The 5,906-nt window shown below is 47.9% G+C and overlaps 1 long non-coding RNA gene across 1 annotated transcript; it reads left to right on the forward strand.

Moving 5' to 3' along the window:
• The first annotated feature begins 3,192 nt into the window (after nt 1-3,192).
• On the forward strand, nt 3,193-5,906 carry LOC122466612. Its single transcript, XR_006292265.1, has 3 exons — nt 3,193-3,410; nt 4,184-4,350; nt 4,515-5,906. It is a non-coding gene; the product is annotated as an uncharacterized LOC122466612 (long non-coding RNA).

Consider the following 5,906-nt stretch of genomic DNA (forward strand, 5'->3'; position numbering starts at 1 on the left):
TACAAGCACATCCCATTGTCTGCCGCTTGCACCTTTTGTTGCGTTCGCTGTCACAGTCTACGCGACTTGACTTTCATATTTTTAAATGAATTGATATTAACACCAACAACACACACACACACAAAGACACTACAGTCTCCTAAGAAATATGGGATTCAGATTTAAGGTCTATATAGCTGCAGTCTCTCTTTATTTGCTCCTTTATTTCCTATTTCTCTCAAGAAAGGAGAACAGTTTGTATTCTTTTCCCTTCCTGGTGAGGGGAGTAAATCTTGCATTTAACATGCTGGCCTTTTATAATCGTTCTTATTTTTCTGTCCATAATTTTAATCTGCTGGACTATGCACCTGAACGTAATATCAGCTCTGTGTGTGGGGAGGGGGCTGGAGGAAGGAATTAAAAAGCAGATACCAACCAGCGAGTCGTTGTGCGCAAAGAAAGAAATGTTAAAATGCATCTATCCCAGCCCATTAGGCAAGTCAGCCAGAACTAATGTGTTTGAAAATGTTTGCAAGCAGCTAGACTCAGCGCAAGGCTGGAAATCTTCACCTTTGCTCTTTATTTTCTTATTGGTTTATAGGGAGTTTCACCTTGTCCCCCCTCACTTCCCCCACCCTCCATAGTACAGCTAGCAAAATAACTTCTTTGGTACATTACACAGCAAGGGCTGTGTCTAAACTGTATATCCGCTCTTCAGGCAAAAGGCAGCGTGTGAGAGAGAATATTGCCCTTCGATTAGGAAAGGATGGGATGCAATACCAACACTTCAAATATTTTAAATTCCTTTTGGGGGCAAGGGGAACCCCACTTTCCCAATTTAAATGATCACACTAACGTAAAAAAAAATCCCGGGGGGGAGGGGAGGGAGAAATGCGTTTCAAGAAGGAAGCAGAAAAGTTTCATTGGAGAAGAATTATCATAATGGCTGTAAAAAATATGTGAGCAACAAAAACAACTAAAAATCCCATTTTGCTGGCATTTTCTGTCTGTCTTTGTGATATGATTCTGGGCTGGGGGGGGGAAGGTCCTTGATGTGCTAAAGATAATTCTTATCAGCCCCCAGCAGCCCATTTCCAAAGTAACTGTTTTAATTACTCGCCTGTATCACCCTTCGTCCTAAGAGATGAGATACAGAACCAGATTTATTCAGGGTAAAAAAAAAAAAGAAAGGCTGTATTATTTTTTAAAAAGTGCTCATATTTTAAAGGCAAAAGCCAGGCGCTATTGCAAATCCAGATATTCGAATTAAAAAAAAAAAAAGTCCCCTAACCTGGAAGGTCCTGTGTAATTCAAAGGGTTAGTAGCCGTGGGGTTCTTACGCATGCATTTTAATAGAGATGGGGATTTGAACCCAGAGGCGCTGTGTGTGTGTGTGTGTGTGTGGTGTTTTTGCTTTAATTTTGTAGAAAGGTCAGAGTTTCGGATAAATGTCTATTCTTTGAGAACTGCATTGCTATCTGCCCGGCTGGTCAGATGTCTGTACGGAGTAATCCCCAAACTCCACCGTGACCCAATACAGGTTTTAAAAATGTATTTTGCTGAATGCTTAGTATAGGCTAATGAGGGTTTATTCTGCCTGCACCAGTTAGGTTTCATGCTAAAGATGTCATTTTAAAGTCTGAGGGTAAGGGGGGGAAAACCCCGCACCGTTTTCTTCCACTGTAACAACCACATTCTGCATATTGAAAAAATATGATAGACAGTGAGTAGGTTTAACAAATCGCCCAACCCTTTCAATATCGATTTAACAGAAAAGAGAGGGAGAGAATTTAAAGGCAGTAGTAGCAGCGGAGAGAATATAGGCTCCACTACTCTAGAGGTTCTCCTCCTTATTACTATCCAGGGGTAATTTTTCATCTCTGCTAGCTAATCTTTGTTCCTTGTGAAGATAATGAATAGCCCAATCCTTATCTCCTGGGCTCCTGGAGGCTGCTGGAGAATGGGGTTGAACAGGGTTGAAAATTGGTTCCAAAGTGCTGCTGAATAAATGGTGTTCCTTATCTCTCGCTTCCAGATTATCAGGACCCTTTCAAAACTCACACAACAAATACAGCCACCGCATCTAATGCATCATTTACCAGAGCAGATCTCCGCGTTTGATCGGCAGATAGGCAAAATCTATGTATTCTTTGCTTGACTTAGCATGCATGCATGCTTGTGTGTGAGCCCTGCATGTGTGTGCCCAGCCAGCGATTGTCTAGAAATACACACGTGTGTGTGTGTGTGTGTGTGCAATGCATGGGCTATTCGTGAGGCTGGTATCTTTAACAGCTCATATTTTGTTAGCACTCCTCATTTATTCACTGTTATATTCGTTGTGTAACAAAGTGCGCTCCTACCATCTCTGACACTGGCGAGAAAAATGGCACAAGAATATGGGAGGGAGGGGGGGAAAAACACACGTTGTAACGACTCCTTTAGATTTGGTTGGACCACTTAGGAGATGGCAAACTTGCCTGAATAAATATATATCTAACGGCACACACAGACCCTCCCCACCCCAAGGGTGTGATCATAGGGAGAGAGATCGTTACCTTACGTTTATATCTATACACAGGTGGGTGTGGGAGAGGTTGTTTTTCGGTAGGAAACCAAATGAAGACAAACAGTTGTGATCTGTTTCAGAGTAGCAGCCGTGTTAGTCTGTATTCGCAAAAAGAAAAGGAGGACTTGTGGCACCTTAGAGACTAACCAATTTATCTGAGCATAAGTACTCCTTTTCTCGTTGTGATCTGGTCCCCCTTTCTGTGACTGGGAGGTGCCCAGCCTCTGCGCAGGGGCTGCCTCCAGTCCGGACATGCTGGGGATCCCCTGCCCGGGAGAAATAAGCAGCTTTGCTCGCTTGCCTTCAGACCAGCTCCGAAACCGAAGTCTGGCTCGGGGCGGTTGTTGTGCCCTGGCCTGGGGTCGCTGGCGCCAGGCTGCTGGAGGGCTGTTGATTGAGGACAGTCCGGCACCAAATTGCCCCCGCTAGGATCTGGCACTCATTGGTTCGCCCCTTTTCTTCCCCAAACCCTCCAGCCTCAGCTTCCCCGCTCCGGGAAGCCACCTCGCTTTCCGAGGCGCTGGCAGCACAGGGCGCCCCGCGCTGGCCCGAGGCAGCGAAGGGGTTAACTCCCCGGCAGAGCCCAGCACACCGGCTCCGGGTTAGGGCGCTAAGTGGCTGAGGAGCAGGTCGCGGCCGCCTGGGCATTTATCGGCTAGTGCTGGGTCAATAATCCCCAGCCAGCCCCTCTGCTGCGCTCAACGGCTCCCGCGCGGGGCTGGGTTGTCCCGTCCCCAAGCGATTAGCTCCGGATTTGTCGCTTTTAGATTGATTCGGATTCGTTCCGGAGCGCCCCGTGCCCTGGGTTCTGCCGCGGGGACGCGCGGGCTGCTGGGGCAGAGGCACCCGGCTGACCCCGGGGCAGGTAGGCGTGGGGAGCCCTGCCTCATTCCCTCCTCTCCCCGGGGGGCCGGGCGAGGCGGTTCGGGACAAGTGTGAACGGGGGCAGGTAGGCCGGGCTCCCCTTGGGGTTCCCGTGCGAGCTGGAGGCTAGGTGGGCGCCGGGGCTGATCGTGGGAGCAGATCGCATCCCCGCTGCCCCCGGTCGCGGTTGGGGGCCTGGCTCCAATGTCCCGGGCTCAGGCAGGCAGCATTCACCCCGCAGCCCTGGCCCCCCAGGCAGCCCGCTCCGGTGGGGAGCCCAGAGCAGGGGTATTTTGTTGTCCGCACCGTTTCGCAGGAGATGGGGTCTTGCCCCGGGTACAGCGCCGTGTGACTGCGCTTCCCTCCAGCCCGGGACACGGGCACCAGCAGCCCGAGCTTTTGCGAACATCTGCCTAAGGAAAATGCCTCCTGCACAGTGACTTGACTCCCCAGAGCGGGGCCTGCCACGTGCCCCTGGAAGGGTCGCCCCGCCCCAGCACCCTGGCCCCAAAGCCCAGGCAGAGCAGGGAGAGTTTGCTCTGCTCTGCCCCCAGCTTCAAATTCCAGGGAGGTGCGGGGGAGAGGGAAACTATCCCTTCACCTGGAGAGACATGTTGGCTCTCCTTTGCTGTTCTCCGCCATCAATCCTTGCGTCTTGTTTTCCTTCTTTGCAGTCTGTTACTTTAATTTGCTGCCTGGGTTTTTAAAAAAAAAAATGTAAAAGGGGAACAATTCTAGCCGAGAAATATTTCCTAAAGCCTTTTCCCCCCTTAGGTCTTAACCCAGCACAACGACGTGGCCAACGTGCAGTATGATTCACCTTGGCAGCCTTGTGCTGAAGCAGCTATGTGAGACCCACACCACCTTCTAGTCCCATTGGCTTCCATGCCAGTACAAGACAAAGAGGAGGGGAGGCGTGCGATCTTTGCCTTGTTGAATAGGTGGGCTCCATTCCTGTATTCCTTCGCTTTCCCTCAAGGAAGGAACGAAAACTTTGGTGGAAACTTGAGGGAAATAATAGCTCAGAAAAACCAGCCCAACAGCCTCTGCCCCTATGAAAGAGTTTTGCAAATGTCCAACTTGTACTAATTTTTTTTTTTTACAGCTGCATTCACCGCTGTTCCCTGCAAAAAATGGACCTGTTAGTTTATTAATAACCTAAACATTAGGTATTAAAGACCTATGAGTGACACAGGATGACAAAAAGCTGTATTTTTCCAATATACACAAGCACACATTTAATAACCTTCTATTGCATCTCAGCTAGGCCTTCTCTCTGATGGTTCCCATGGCAACTGAGATAAAAAAGCAGCCATTTTCCATATCTCTATGAAAGTCTATTATATTGCAGGATTAGTTCATCTTCTGCTAAGGTCAAACACAAAGTCATACAACCTGAAATATTTAGAATCCATGTACGTTCATTTTTTTTATATGCCCTTTCATTTTCCACCAGAGTGGGCTCCTCTGAGGTTTTATTCCCCAGAAAATGCAAAGCAAAGCAATAAAAAAACATGATTAGCCGTTGATGAAAAGTTCTTTTCTTTTTTTTTTTTAAACTATTGTTACATAGATAGTGTATTACCCATTTATCTCTATCAACAGCAATGATTTCTAGTGATATTGAACAGCTAATTGGGCTCTTTGAGATTTGCAGGCGAAGGCCGCCACCTTCTGGCCAGCATTGGCGAAGCATCCGAGTTTCCTAAGCAAAAGCTTTTGGTTTGTTTATGGTGCAGTAGGTCCCAGAAGTTAAGCGCGGGAAGGAGAACCCATTTCATGGCCAACTAGGCTAGAAAGCTGCACTTAACGTTGTTCTGCTACAGCATCATGTGCCAGAAAGCCAAGAGACCAGCTCCTGGATTGGAAAGGTAAGGCCCATTTTCTGATGCTGGGATTATTTAGCCTTCTCACTTTCAAAATGACCCACGCTCAGGTGCAGTCAGGCTAGCCAGTGGCTGTAATATTTATTGCACTAGCTAGTGGATTCGATCAGTGTAAAATAAAGATTCTTCTTTATCTTGCATAAAAAGTAGATGTGTCCTGTCCCTTCTTTTTTGGTTGATCCACTTCATGATAACTGTGGATTCAAGGAAAGGCCACGAGCAACAGACCTGCCTAGCACTTCACTCACTCTGTTGGGGAAAAGCAAAAACTGGGCTGAATTATGAGCTAAAGTAGGAAGAAATTAGATCAACCTTATTAGGGGATAAATCCTCACCATCCTGCTGCCTTTCACAGTCATAGCACTAGACATGCACAGTTTCGCAAGAGATGAGACCTTAAGCACGTAAGAATGGCCACATTGGGTCAGACCAAGGATCTGTCTCACCCAGTATCCTGTCTTCCAACAGTGGCTGGGTGCCAGATGTGTCAGAGGAAGTGAACAGAACCGGGCAGTTTGAATCATCTATCGCCTGTTGTCCAGTCCCAGTATCTAGCAGTCAGAGGTTTAGGGACACCCAGAGCATGGGGTTGCATCCCTGACCGTCTTGGC

The sequence above is a fragment of the Chelonia mydas genome, chromosome 7, assembly GCF_015237465.2.
Source record: "Chelonia mydas isolate rCheMyd1 chromosome 7, rCheMyd1.pri.v2, whole genome shotgun sequence".
Taxonomy (NCBI): Eukaryota; Metazoa; Chordata; order Testudines; family Cheloniidae; genus Chelonia; species Chelonia mydas.